Consider the following 15,084-nt stretch of genomic DNA (forward strand, 5'->3'; position numbering starts at 1 on the left):
GTCAATTTATCAACTGTTTTTCTGTATATTTTTAGTCACCGTGTGGATGAGATTTGTTAAAATCTCATCCACTCTGCTGCTACTGTATAACGCTACGGATTTTCCAAAATGAAATCCATTGTGGAAAATCCGTAGTGTTTATGCTACGTGTGAATTTACCTTTACAGATTTTGCTAAGCATTCGCAGCAAATTAACCCTTTGCATTGTAAAGGGTGAAATGCGTGCCAATTTTGCAACATAATAGGCATTCTGCTGCTTTAACAATCAGCAGAATGCCCTAAAGCCCATGCAGATTTTTTTCTGCTGCATGTGAATGCGGATTTGAAAACCCCATTCACATAAATTGTATTGTAATTTGTAGTGGATTTTCAGTGTGCAACAGCACCAAAAATAGGAGACATAGGCATTCATATAACGCTCGTTGCCGATAATTGCCCCGTGTAAACAGGGCAGCGAACACAAGATGAACGATCATCTGCTGGTCGTATCGTTTTAAAAAAGTGAAATATCATTGTCAGCAGCACATCTCCCTGTGTAAATGATAGTAACGTATGGGGACGAGGGATCCGAGTAACGACCACTCCTCTCCATCCATAGCTCCGTGTGACAGGAGCAAACGGGCCTTAATTAACGATGTCTCGTTGAAAAGCGCTGGCTGCACCTTCCGATTATCTGCCGGTAAAACGGCCTTTAGGGTCTATTCACACAGTGCACTCAAATTCAATTTTTTGCAAAATCTCAGCAAAAACTTGATTTAATTGCACTGTGAAAATATAGCCAAAAAGCACAGTTTTTTTCATGCTTTGTTCCATTATTTTTTTAATGTAATTTTTGTAATTGCGCCACAAATAAGACAATTTTTAAATGTCTGGTGGGCGGCTCTCTCCACACGGAGCTGCTTTCATGCTTCTCATGCAGCAGCTTCCCCTACTGTCCTCTCGGGGTCCCAGTGTTACAGTTACTTCCAAGGAAGGAACGGAAGGGTCCGTTCCTTTCTCCAAGTAACTAACGCTGGGGCCCTGATGGAAATGTTTACAGTTACTAAGACGTAGGCAGACCCCTTTTTTTCAGCATTGTGGCCGGGCCCCTGACTGCCGTACCAGCTGTACTGCCCTGATGGTGACCCTGAAAGCACATGATCCACAAATACTTGAGAGTATTCCTTCAAACATGTGATACGTGAATATACTCACAGAGATGCAAAGAAATTCTCTCTGTATTCCTCGGTACGCAGTCCGGCTCTCTTAAAATACACGAGGACCATGGCCAGCAGATACTAGTGGAAGAAGACAAGAAGTTAGAATTTGGAGATAGAGAAATGGTCTCTTCTTATGTCTTATCTTTATGTGGTGATTCTATTTATATGTTTATTAATATCGGTCCATAATCCTAACACATAAATCACAGGATTATCCTCATTGTTCTGAATCTAATATTATTATCTTACCAAGGATGTAGATGTAAAGTAGAATATCTCTTAATGCCACATAAACCCTTTTATTCAAATCTGATCTTTCTTGTCAGTCATGTCTATATCTGGCTGATTGTCTATTCATTTTGTTATTATAAGATTACCTTGTCCGAAATCCTCAAACAGATGTCCTTGGCCAAAAACAGCTGGATGTGCTCATCATCTACGAAAAAAGTTCATTTCAAATTCTTTAAATCCAAAATAGTTTATATACAAAGAATTAAAGGTTAAGTAAATGCTTAACCCCTTAATGACCGCCGATTAGCCTTTTCACGGCGGTCATTAGTGGGCTTTATTCTGATGCAATAGCCGTTTCACTGCGCTGCATCAGGATAAATAAACAGAGCAGGGAGCCGTTAAATCTCCCTGCTCTCAGCTGCCAGATGTAGCTGAGAGCTGGGGCAACCCTGCTCGAATGTGTGAGATCGATATTAGTATCGATCTCACCCGTTTAACCCCTCAGATGCGGCGCTAAATAGCGTGCGCCGCATCTGAATGGTTTTGGAGAGAGGGAGGGAGCTCCCTTTCTTCCCACCGGCACCCGGCGATAAGATTTTGAAGGGAAAACAGCCCCTCATTTTCAGATGTTTTTTGAGCAACTTACGTTGTTAGCAGCGTTTCTCGCAGCGTTTTTCGCAGCATTTTTTACGGCCGTTTTTGGAGCTTTTTTCATTGGAGTCTATGAGAAAACGGCTCCAATAACGTCCCACGAAGTGCACTTCTTTAGACGAGGCTGTAATTTTACGAGCCGTCTTTTGACAGTGACGCGTAAAATGACAGGTCGTCGGCACAGTACATCGTAAAGCCCATTTAAAGTAATGGGCAGATGTTTGCCGACGTATTGGAGGCGTTTTTTTCAGACATAATTCGAGGCGTAAAACACCTCCATTACGTCTGAAAATAGGTTGTGTGAACCCAGCCTAACACTCTCTGGAACACTGCAGCTCCTTTACTTTGCTTACTATAGTGGTGCCAGGAGCCAGACCCTCACTGATAACATATTGATGGCTTATTTTTAGAATAAATTGTCATATGTTTGTACATGAGAACAAATGTAAATTACAGCAGAAGATTTCACTTTGTGTGATCAAATTCCCCCTCCCCTCCTATCGGACAATACATCAAAATAATAAAATAAAAATGTACTCGCCTCAACGCTCCACGTCGCTTCTCCCCTCTGGCTCATCTTAGGCTCTCCCTGCAGGCCACAGCTCATACAAGGCACTGGCGCAGAGCGTTGTATTTGACGCAGCACTGAGGTCGTTGAGTGCTGCATCACATATATGGCCCTGTATCTTGTATGAGCCGCAGCATGCTGAGAGGGCATAGGGAGAAGAGGAACGGTGAGCATATATAGATTTGTTATCTTATGTCCGATCCTGGGAGAAAAGGGATAGGGCTGCGGTCACGTTCACACACCCTGTGAGTACAATTGTTACCCCACGATTGTGGTGAACGGCCAGCTGAAAGATGCGGCAAAATTTTTATGAGGCATTAGCTTCTTATTAAATGTGTCGCATCCTACTCCAGCAAACTGTTTATTAAGACCGGGGTATGAAACGTCAGTCCTAATAAATCCCCCTCGTTGTGTCTGGTCAGAATCTTTGGAAGGTGCAGTGACTCTTACCGAGGAGATTGTAGAAAGCAGTCCGTTCTTCTGGCTGCAGGGTATGCTCCTTCCTCCTCTTCCGGCACTCGTCTATCATGTAGGTCAGCGATCTGTCATAGAAGAAATAGATATTACAGTCAGCAGTCCAATGTAAAAATATAAAATCTTTATTTTCATGATCGAAAAGGTCCATTTTGTAAAACATTTGGGGTACAGAATTACATAAGTGTACAGAAAGTATAAATGCAGCGTACATATAAAGAACTGAGGTGAAAGCCAATATTCCCACGCAGGAGAGTAGTCTACATGACTCCAGGCCCCCTACGAAGAGGACGGATTCAACAGCCGCATAGGAGTACAGAGAACTAAGAGAAAGTTACAACAAAAAAAAGAAATAGAGGAGGGTGAGGAGCAGATTAAAGGGAGTGGGGTGTCCCACCATGACATCCCTCAAAGTAAAGAGCGCTACTCAGGCTGCCACGCAGTACTCCGCTCTCGTATAATGTCTTTATAGGAGTCAGAAGCCTGAAAAGCAATCCAAGGAGTCCATGTTTGGCGAAGAAATAGATATTACAGTCAGCAGTCCAATGTAAAAATATAAAATACAGACAATTATGTGTTAATAAGTTTACAATGAATTAAAAATTAAATGAATAAAGGACAGGGAAATCTTAGTAAAATCCATGTTTAAAGAGGCTCTGTCACCAGATTCTCAAATTCCTATCTCCTATTGCATGTGATCGGTGCTGCAATGTAGATAACAGTAACGTTTTTTTTTGTTTTTTGTAAACGTTCACTTTTGGCCAAGTTATGACCTATTTTATATATATGCAAATTAGCTTTACTAGAGAGAGTGTGTCTTCTCCAATTTTGCAGCATAAGGCAATGAGGTTGCTTTACCACATGCTAATGCTGCAATTTTGGGAATTGCTCCCTCTAGTTACCAGCACATGGAAATGTTATAAATTAGAATATAATTTATAATATTTTCAGACTTGTGAAAAAATAAAAAAAATTAGAACAATGTGTAATCATTTATATACTAACTGTTTAACAAAAAAAAAAAAATAATTTCTAGCGACACATTCCCTTTAAGCTTTGTATGGCCTTGGTAGAAGGACGCGTCACCCTTATAGGACGTTTATTCTTATGGGTGAAGAGGTTAATAAGAAGCTGATAGATTAGATTTGTAATGGTTTGTAACACGGCCTATTTACGGACGTAATTCGGGCATTTTAACCCCGAATTACGTCCGAAATTACGGCTTGAAAGCGTTGACAAACATCTGCCCATTGAAAGCAATGGGCTGACGTTTGTCTGTTCACACGAGGCTTATATTTACGCGTCGCTGTCAAAAGACGGCGCGTAAATAGATGCCCGCGCCAAAGAAGTGTCATGTCACTTCTTCAGACGTAAATGGAGCAGTTTTCCATGGACTCCATGGAAAACCAGCTCCAGTAACGTCCATAATGGACGCGGCGTTCAAGCGCCTGCACATGCCGTTACGGCTGAAATGACGGGGCTGTTTTCTCCTGGAAACAGCCCCGTAATTTCGGCCGTTACGGACGCTGCCGTGTGAACATACCCTTAGTATGGATTTGATATGTAGTGACTGCAGTGATATAAAATCTTGTACTGACGTCTCGTCCACATGAAGAGTGACCATCTCTCTCTTCCTCTTCCTCGCCATCTCTTCTCCTCTTCCTGGGAAACTTAAAGAGAAGAGAATATTACCATGAATATTTGGCAATGTGACTGACTGTGCGCATACCAATACCATGTACAGGCTGGGGTGGATTATACATAAACCATACAAGTAATTTGAACGACACACAACTAAACTTTTAAACGTGGGTTGACACGAGGGTCGTCCACAGCTTTATTAATTATTTATTATTTAAGTATTTTCAAAATAAACTGTTTTCCTATTATACCCGTATGCCAGCCCGCCTAAGGAAGGGCATGTAGGTCAATTCTTTTAACCCCTTAGTGACCAAGCTTGTTTGGACCTTAATGACCAAGCCAAATTTGTCAAATCTGGTATGTGTGACTTTATCAGAGAATAACTCTGTGAAAGTTTTGAATATCCAAGTAATTCTGACATTGTTTTTTCGTCACATGTTGTACTTTATTTTAGTGGTAAAAGTAGACTGATACGATTTGCGGAAATAACTTAAAAAATAGAAAAATTGAAGAAATTTTGTAAAAATTATCATTTTTCCCTATTTTTAACTGCAATATGTCACATATGTACACACATACTGTACAATTTTTTTTATTAAATATATATTTCCATCTCTTTACTCTATTTTGGCAGCACTTTTGAAAAAAAAAAATAATTTTTGAGCAATTTAGAGGACTTACAAGTTAAGTAATAATTTTATAAATTTTGTAGTACATTTTGTTTTCCTGCACCAAGCCAGGTTTTCATAGGCTCATAGGTGTCAGAATGGTGGAAACCCCCACAAGTGACCCCATTTTGAAAACTAGACCCCTTAAGGTATTTATTAAGGGGTGTTGTAAGTATTTTGACCCCACAGTTTTTTTGTAAGAATTCATGCAAAGCAGGCATAAAAAAATATAATTTAACTTTTTTCATAAAAGTATCACTTTGAAGACCGATTTCTTTGTAAAGCGACCATGAGAATGAAGAAACACACCCAAAAATCTATCACCCTGTTTCTCCTGTTTTCAAAAATGCCCCCATTGTGACCCTAATGCGTTGCCTGGACACACGACAGGGCCCGAAAGGGAGGGAGCACCCGGAGGCTTTCAGGACTCATATTTTGCTTGAAAATGTTTTAGGCCCCACTGTACATTTGGAGAGGTTTTGAACTACCAGAACGATAGAAACTCCCCATAAACGACCCCATTTAGAAAACTAGACCCCTTAAGGTATTTATCTAGGGGTGTAGTGAGTATTTTGACCCCACAGTTTTTTGCTAAATTTAATGCATAGCAGGTGAAAAAAAATAAAAATTCACTTTTGTAATAAAAGTATCACTTTGAAGACCGATTTCTGTGTAAAGCGACTATAAGAATGAAGAAACACACGCCAAAATCTATCACCCTGTTTCTCCTGTTTTTAAAAATGCCCCCATTGTGACCCTAATGCGTTGCCTGGACACACGACAGGGCCCGAAAGGGAGGGAGCACCCAGAGGCTTTCAGGACTTATATTTTGCTTGAAAATGTTTTAGGCCCCACTGTACATTTGGAGAGGTTTTGAACTACCAGAACGATAGAAACTCCCCATAAACGACCCCATTTAGAAAACTAGACCCCTTAAGGTATTTATCTAGGGGTGTAGTGAGTATTTTGACCCCACAGTTTTTTGCTAAATTTAATGCATAGCAGGTGAAAAAAAAATAGAAATTCACTTTTTTCATAAAAGTATCACTTTGAAGACCGATTTCTGTGTAAAGCGACCATAAGAATGAAGAAACACACCCCAAAATCTATCACCCTGTTTCTCCTGTTTTCAAAAATGCCCCCATTGTGACTCTAATGCATTGCCTGGACACACAGCAGGGCTTGAAAGGAAGGGAGCACCCAGAGGCTTTCAGAACTCATATTTTGCTTGAAAATGTTTTAGGCCCCACTGTATATTTGGAGAGGTTTTGAACTACCAGAACGATAGAAACTCCCCATAAACGACCCCATTTAGAAAACTAGACCCCTTAAGGTATTTATCTAGGGGTGTAGTGAGTATTTTGACCCCACAGTGTTTTGCTAAATTTAATGCATAGCAGGTGAAAAAAAATAAAAATTCACTTTTTTAATAAAAGTATCACTTTGAAGACCAATTTCTGTGTAAAGCGACTATAAGAATGAAGAAACACACGCCAAAATCTATCACCCTGTTTCTCCTGTTTTCAAAAATTCCCCCATTGTGACCCTAATGTGTTGCCTGGACACACAGCAGGGCCCGAAAGAAAGGGAGCACCCGGAGGCTTTCAGGACTCCTATTTTGCTTGAAAATGTTTTAGGCCCCACTGTACATTTGGAGAGGTTTTGAACTACCAGAACGATAGAAACTCCCCATAAACGACCCCATTTAGAAAACTAGACCCCTTAAGGTATTTATCTAGGGGTGTAGTGAGTATTTTGACCCCACAGTTTTTTGCTAAATTTAATGCATAGCAGGTGAAAAAAAAAAAAAATTCACTTTTTTCATAAAAGTATCACTTTGAAGACCGATTTCTGTGTAAAGCGACCATAAGAATGAAGAAACACACCCCAAAATCTATCACCCTGTTTCTCCTGTTTTCAAAAATGCCCCCATTGTGACTCTAATGCATTGCCTGGACACACAGCAGGGCTTGAAAGGAAGGGAGCACCCAGAGGCTTTCAGGACTCCTATTTTGCTTGAAAATGTTTTAGGCCCCACTGTATATTTGGAGAGGTTTTGAACTACCAGAACGATAGAAACTCCCCATAAACGACCCCATTTAGAAAACTAGACCCCCTTAAGGTATTTATCTAGGGGTGTAGTGAGTATTTTGACCCCACAGTTTTTTGCTAAATTTAATGCATAGCAGGTGAAAAAAAATAAAAATTCACTTTTTTAATAAAAGTATCACTTTGAAGACCGATTTCTGTGTAAAGCGACTATAAGAATGAAGAAACACACGCCAAAATCTATCACCCTGTTTCTCCTGTTTTCAAAAATGCCCCCATTGTGACCCTAATGTGTTGCCTGGACACACAGCAGGGCCCGAAAGAAAGGGAGCACCCGGTGGCTTTCAGGACTCCTATTTTGCTTGAAATTGTTTTAGGCCCCACTGTACATTTGGAGAGGTTTTGAACTACCAGAACGATAGAAACTCCCCATAAACGACCCCATTTAGAAAACTAGACCCCTTAAGGTATTTATCTAGGGGTGTAGTGAGTATTTTGACCCCACAGTTTTTTGCTAAATTTAATGCATAGCTGGTGAAATAAAATAAAAAAAACACTTTTTATATAAAAGTATCACTTTGAAGACCGATTTCTTTGTAAAGCGAACATGAAAATGAAGAAACACACCCCAAAATCTATCACCCTGTTTCTCCTGTTTTCAAAAATACTCTCATTGTTGCCATAATCTGCTTATTAGACCTGTGGCTGGGCCAAAAAGAGAGGGAGCACCCTTTGGCTTTCAGGGCACAATTGAATAAATTCTAGGCCCCATATCATGCATTTAGAGGCATTGAGCTGCCTGAACAAAAAAAAACCACGCAGAAATGACCCCATTTTAAAAACTAAACCCCTAAAGGTATTCATCTAGTGGTGTAGTGAGCATGCGGACCAAAAATGTTTTAAATGAGGAAATAATGGGTATCATTTCAGACACTATGGGTATATAATGTTTTCTTCAAGCTTTTATTACGTTTCCACATGAAATAGAGGAGACGTGGTAGAAGGTTATTTTGTTAGAAATACGCCACATTAATAAATTTGTGCGGCACAGAATAGAAGTGAAGCCGTGTATTCATAACGGATACATGTTGCTATAGACGTATTTGCCTGTACTTATGACTATGTCTTGCTGAAGAAGCAGTTGGTGCCATTATGATGTCATTGTGGACAGAATTCTGTCCTAATATAAAATCAGTCAGAGAGGAAAAAATAAACTGTACTGGAGTGACGGGCAATATCTTCAAACAAATGGAGGAAAATGTATCCAACTATGTTGCAAACTCGAGTCTGTTCACTAGATAGAAGAACACCTGCAGGGCTGTCATGACAAGGATTTTTTTTTTCAGTGACTGGTTGTACAACGTCTCTTTAGCTCCATCAATCCTTATGAGGGACGAATGTGCCAAGTGACGCGGTACACCATAACAGACCCCTGCCCGGCAAGGTAGGAACCGCTATGTGCACAAAACAACCAATCACCTACAGAATATATAAAAGGACAGTGTCCAAAACCATCTATAGGAACAGTAAAGGATCACTAATCCCCAAAATGATGTCAGTATTTCCAGAAGAACCGTAACAAAGCCCATGGTGTATTGATAAGGAACAGCTCAATTATTAGAGATCCTCCAAATAAAAAAAAAAGATCATGCCCGTATCACGGTACAGAATTAGGAATGTAACAGCTGTATGTGGCAGGACATAGTCATAAGAACAGTCAAAATAAAAAAATTGTGGATGTGGGATTTTGTACTGGACAATTAATTCCAGCACTTGATCACCCACAAATAAATAAAAAAAATCATAAGGGGTAAAATTAGTTTCACGGTCTGAAAAAAATGTGCTCTACAACCTCTCCCACAAGAAATAATCCCTACTTGGAAAGCCCACGAACTAAAAAGAAAATATAAAGAAATTGACTCCCTAAAAAGGCCCCCAACCCATTATTTTTTTTTGTGTTAAATTCTAGTAATTTGCAACCGTGTGAAAGGTTTCGAAACAGGGATAGTTACAAAGGGCTGGTTTTGATGGACACATGGGGCAATAAAAGCGGGTATCCCTCCTCCTGCCATGCCTGCTACATACCCGACACCTTTTTTGGGGATATTTTTGGGTCTCAGTGGAGGGAATAGGGTGTAAAAAGTGGCGCTCTGAAAGCCTGCGCACATCCTCAGATTCGCAGGATTGTGCCGGTATAGTGGACTCAAAAAGGAGATGCTCAATGACCTTCTCCTGAAATTGAAGGAAAGTGAGAGTTCCTTGGGCTTTTTTGAAAATAACAAAACTGTTATAGGTAGCAACCTGGATGAGGTAGATTGCTACCTTTTTGTACCAGGCCTTATTTTTGCGCTTCACCAGGTAAGGCTGAAGCACCTGGTCGGAAAGGTCTACACCCCCCATAAATTTGTTGTAGTCTGTTACACAGACAGGTTTCTGCTTTGCAGTGGTAGCCCCCCTCTCCGTAATTGCCACAGTGGTGTCCGTGTGTACGGTGGACAGCATGTAGACATCCTTCTTGTCGGCCCACTTCACTGCAAGCAATTCCTGACTTGCAAGGGCCATGGATGTTCCCTTTCCCAAACGCCTGGACACCAACTGTTGTGGGAGTCCCACTCTGTTCTTCCGTACTGTCCCACAGGCCCCTGTATTTGCAGCATGGAGGGCTTTATAAAGGGCAACGCTGGTATAAAAATTGTCTGTATAGACGTGGTACCCCTTGTGCAGAAATGGCTCCATTAGGTTCCACACAATTTTGCCAGAGGTGCCAATAGTTTCTGGGCAGCCTGGGGTATAAATTTGGCAGTCCCTGCCTTCATAGATTTTGAAACCGCAGGTGTAACCCGTTGTGCTCTCGCAAACTTTGTACAATTTCACCCCATATCTGGCTCGTTTGGAAGGGATGAATTGACGAAAGGAAAGACGCCCTTTGAAGCTCATGAGCGATTCATCTACTGACAAATTTTTGTCAGGGGTGTACAACTTTAAAAATAAATCATTTAGAAGGGTGATTAATGGCCTTAATTTATTAAGCCGATCATAAGCTGGGTCACTTCTTGGGGGGACTTGGGAATTATCAGTAAAATGCATGAATCGCATTAGGGCCTCATAGCGGTTTCTGGACATCACTGCTGCAAATACAGGGGTAGCGTGGACAGCACTACAAGTCCAGTAGGACCGGACAGAGGGTTTTTTAACCAAACCCATATTGAGGGTAATGCCTAAAAAATTTTTTATTTCTGGGACACTTGTGGGGCTCCACATTCTGGAGTACATAGATGCAGGCTTTTGTAGAACAAACTGCCTAGCATACAGATTAGTCTGCTGGACTATCAAGTCTAGGACCGTATCACATATAAATAAATTAAAAAAATTATAGGGGGTAAAATTTTGGACGTCGACACTAATTCCTGGGGTCGCTTCAAATTGGGGTACTTGGGGGGAAAATGATAGTGCAGGATCCCACATCACGGGAGGGACTGCAACACTCGGCCCTGCACTTGACACCTCTACAGCGACTGACGTATCCACCACCATAGGACTATGGGGTTCAGCGGTGGAATTAGAATCGTCACTGTCACTGTCTGGAACAAATTCTGAAGCGGTGTCTGTTTCGCTTTCAGAAGTGTCGGAACATAGCAAGGCGTAGGCTTGCTCCGCGCTGTACATACGCTGAGACATATTTATAGATGTGTATGTATATATATATATATATATATATGCCCTATAAGTCCTAACCCTAAAGTAAACCTAAAATCCTAAAAACGACACCAATTTTTTTTTTTTTTTATATATATATTTTTTTTATATTTTTTTTTTTTTATATAACAGACGTAAAATTAATTCTAAACGGCCCTAAACACGAACGCTAAACTAGCCCTAACCCTAAAGTAACGCTAAACTAACGGTAAACTAGCACTAACGCTAAACTAGAACTAACGCTAAACTAGCACTAACGCTAAACTAGCGCTGACGCTAATCTAGCGCTGACGCTAATATAGATTTGATATATTATATATATATATATGTATGTATAAGAACGATGATTTTTTATCACTTTTTTTCTTTCTTCACAGCACAGGACTTAGACTGATTTCTCTCTCCTCTCAGAACAACTACAATGGGAGGAGAGAGAAACACAGCCCATGTCCTGGCTGTGTTTTGAAAATAACTGTCAGTGATCTCTGTGATAGGTTTTATCACAGAGATCACCTGATCAGGGACCAGTCACAACGGTCCCTGATTGTTGCTGTGCCAGATGACGACACAGGTATGTTATGCAAAGCGCACTCGGGCGCCATTTTGGGGGGGGGGGAATCGGACCGTGGGGGGGGATCGGACGGGGGGGGGGGAATCGGACCGGGGGGGGGGGATCGGACATGAAGGGGAATCGGACGGGGGGGGGGGGGGCGCACTATTTACCCGTTCTCTCTCCTCTCTAAGGAGTTATTCCATGAGAGGAGAGAGAAATGGCGATTATCCGCCGGTTTAGCGTGAACGCCGTGAAATAGCGATTCACGGCGATCACGTGACCAGAGACCACTCGTTATGGTCTCTGGTCGTTGCCCCGAACTCTCAGCTACCTCCGGTAGCTGAGAGAACGGAGCCCCGATCTTTAATTTCGGCGCTACTTTAGGCTAATGCGATCACGTTAAAAGGCGTCGCATTAGCCTAAAGCCCATTAGTGAGGAACGTAAAAAGGCGTACTGTTGGTCACTAAGGGGTTAATATCAAATTACCGCCTGCTGTGACATGAGTTTACAAACAAATCAAATGCCTCATGACCAGAAAAACTACAATTCCTTTTACAAACTTGGAGTCGCTAAACAACATGACAATTGTACGGAGTATAATTCCGTATAAAATACACATAGTGCTTCAGAGACAAATATATATATATTATTTATTTATCTTTTTTTTTTGTCTCTTATTTAAAACATTTTGTATAAGTAATTATTTTTATATATATATTTCTCTTTTCTTTTCTGTTTTTTTTTTTTAAAGAAAAATTAGGTTCAACACAAAACAAATAGGGAGGGAGGGTGGGCCAAGTAACGGCCAAAAGAGGAAGATGACTGCCCGCCCTCGCCTTATAAACCCAGAAGGGGAGGATGTGCAAGACCACCCTAAAAACTACCCAAAAAACGTTCAGTGGGGCGGGTGCCCTCTATGCCTATAGGACCCATGGCCCACCTAAATTTATCTTGGACAGATCCACCCCTAGCAGGATATATCCCTCCTTTAACCCCTTCCGTGCCACACAGTCACAGTACAAAATCGTATATTAATATAAACATGTAATATGTGCGCTGGACTGACATTATAACTGGGGCGTAGCTATAGAGGGTGCAGAGGTAGCAGTCACACCCAGGATCTACTGCCATAGGGGGCCCAAAATCCCCTCTTCCATAAGAAGACACCAGCATTATAAATGGTATAGAGAGGGCCCTGTTACAGATTTTACATTAGAGACCAGGAGCTTCAAGTTATGCCTCTGCATTATAAGATATGTTACTACACACATACTAAATATTATATACATACATATATATATATTATAGGAAAAATACAATAAACATCCCTCTTACATTATCCATATCCCCGGACCCATTTTAAAACTTGGTTGAAAATAAAAAAAGAAGAATCACAGGACAGCTGCACTGAGGTATAAAATGTATATACTATGAATATTAAAGGGTTTTACTCATAATTGAGTGTTATGGCATATTACTAGGATATGACATAACATTCTGATCAGTGGGGTCTGATCTCCGGGACCCCTGCGATCCTGAGAATGAAGAGACAGCATTGTGTAATCAATTAATCAGACTATGTTGTAGTTCCCTGCACACCGGGGGGGGGGGGATTGCCACTATGAAGGGTAAAAGTGAAGACATGGGGTGATGGTCCTGGCAGACTGATCAGAATATGGTGGAAAATCCTATTGATATCATTTTCTAGAATGGAAACCTCTCTAAATACAGAATAATAATAAGCATACGGTCCTACAGCTTGGGATCCATCAGAAAGATCTGCGGAAGGAGATGATACGTCGGGTTATTTTACTCTTGTCTCCTTAGTTTATCCAGATTTTGGGTATTTAGGTGAAAACCTTTGAGTTTATTAATAAAATACAATCCATTTCAGTAGTGGAAGAAGCGTCTGTGTCTGTGATGACGTGGATCAGTCATTATGGTTAGTAAATGGCGGCACTTTACCTGTGAAGTCTTGAAGACAGTTGGTGTTGTCTCTCAGAAGACGCAGATACGCAGTAGTGTCTTCTCCTCCGATAAAAATAAACGTTTGTCAAGTCGCTTTGAAGAACAAAATGGAGCCTGTCTTATCTCTGAAAAGAGCAATCGCAGACTGGCACCAACTGATGATTTTTCTCTATCTTTAAATTAAAATCCTGCGATTCTATTGGTTGTTGTTTGCGGCACTTGCCATGATGATTCATGCCTCAGCTAATTTAAAGGGAAAGTACACTGAAATAATGTATTGGTGCGTTTTAATATAAAATTGATATATAATGTATGTAACTTTGGTGTAGGTGCTGGAGTTAGAAGCATGTTGACTGATGTCTGACCTGGCGGAGGATGTCATCTTCACCATTTAACATCTTGCAGACCTCTGATAAATTTGACGCATCCTCAAATCCAAAAATCTTTTGGACGTGGGTAAAATGTGCAAAATCTGAGGACCAGCAGCTTTATAATGTGATCTTATAATTTCTATTCAGATTTACAAGAAATCGACTCACATTGTTGTCATACATGTGCCCCCATATGTCATACATTCATAGCCATATATATTTCTATTATATAAATTCTCTATATAATGTGTATTGTCCTGATCTCTATGTACAGTGACATAACTATTAGTATACTGGTTGCATAGGTAAAGAAATGTAGTGTCACATTGTTACATGGAGTCCATTCAGATGAAAGTCATGCATAAGATATATTGCATTTATTATTTCATTGCTATAGATTCTAAACAGGAAGCAGTGGCAGAGCTATAGGGGTCACATTGGTCGCAGTTGTGAGTGGGCCCCAGAGCTACATCAAGCCCTTCACAGCCCGCCACACAGGGTCTTGATGTTAGTCACCGCCAGGATGTTGTGTGTTGCGGTACATACAAGGTCCTTGTGCTGGCTGGCATCAGGACCATGCGTGCAGCGGAGCCCAAAAAGCAGAGAAGCCAGCGAGGAACAGTAAGTAAATAGAGCAGTCTGAGTTAATTTCCTTTAGTCTAATCTGGGGTCTTATTAATTTTGGGTTTGATTTAGGGGTCTTGTCTGGGGTCTGGAATTATTTAAGGAACTTGTCAGGGGTTTGAACTAACTTAGGGGTCTAGTTAGTGTGCCCCTGTGATGCCGATTCTTGCGAGACTCATCATTGGTTTTAATGATTGTTTTGACTGCAACATAAAAGATGATATATTTTTTTTTAGATATAATTGTGGCTGTTTGGCACTAATTTTATGTACAGTGTAGGTCACTTTTCCTTTTTCTATTCTTCACCTAGCCAAGACCGCCAAGACGACTTCTCATAGCCATGACTTGTCTGCATTTCGACACACTGACATCTTTGGTTCTTTTCCAGAA

This window comes from Rhinoderma darwinii, chromosome 4 (genome assembly GCF_050947455.1).
Source record: "Rhinoderma darwinii isolate aRhiDar2 chromosome 4, aRhiDar2.hap1, whole genome shotgun sequence".
In the NCBI taxonomy this organism is placed as follows: domain Eukaryota; kingdom Metazoa; phylum Chordata; class Amphibia; order Anura; family Rhinodermatidae; genus Rhinoderma; species Rhinoderma darwinii.